This window comes from Egretta garzetta, unplaced genomic scaffold (assembly GCF_000687185.1).
Source record: "Egretta garzetta isolate BGI_Z169 unplaced genomic scaffold, ASM68718v1 scaffold407, whole genome shotgun sequence".
NCBI lineage: Eukaryota > Metazoa > Chordata > Aves > Pelecaniformes > Ardeidae > Egretta > Egretta garzetta.
This window is the reverse complement of record NW_009260183.1, coordinates 28,402-28,999: the sequence shown is the minus strand read 5'-3', so window position 1 is coordinate 28,999 and position 598 is coordinate 28,402.

Sequence of the window (598 nt, the reverse complement as noted above, 5' to 3'; positions counted from 1 at the left end):
CCGGCGGGAACGCCAGCGCCATGATGGCGTCGGGTACGTCGAAGCGCATTTATCCGCGACCCGCCTGCTGCCCCCCGCCTCCTTTGGCTCCCCAAATCCCGGCTTGGCCCGGCCCCTCGCTCCGTTGGCTTTTTGGGGGCGTTATTTTAATTTAATATTACCCCAAATCACCTTTTTCTCTCCTTTGACGCCGCTCTCGGCTGCCGGAGCTGCGCTCGGGGGCGATAATCGTTCATATTTAACGCCGGGGCGGTGCCGCTGGGTTGCGCCCGGTGCCGTCATCATTTACCCATTGGGATTTTTATTTTTCCCCTTGTATTTCCTTTTTATGAAGGGAAAAGAAACGCGGATCTGGGTAAGTGATTTTTTTCCCCCTTTCCCTCCAAAATAACCCTCGTCCCGACGCGTTTCCGCCTTCCCGCCGCCTTCTGCCTGCGCTCCCGTAGCCCAGCCCGCGTTCAATTCGTCACCAGGGCGATTTTAGGGAAAAAAAAATCCCACGTCGGCATTTTTTAAGACAATTCCCAGAGCTTAAAGCCCAAAAAACCCCCCCAGAAGCACCCACCAGGTGCTAAATTCCACCCCCCCTCTCTTTTTT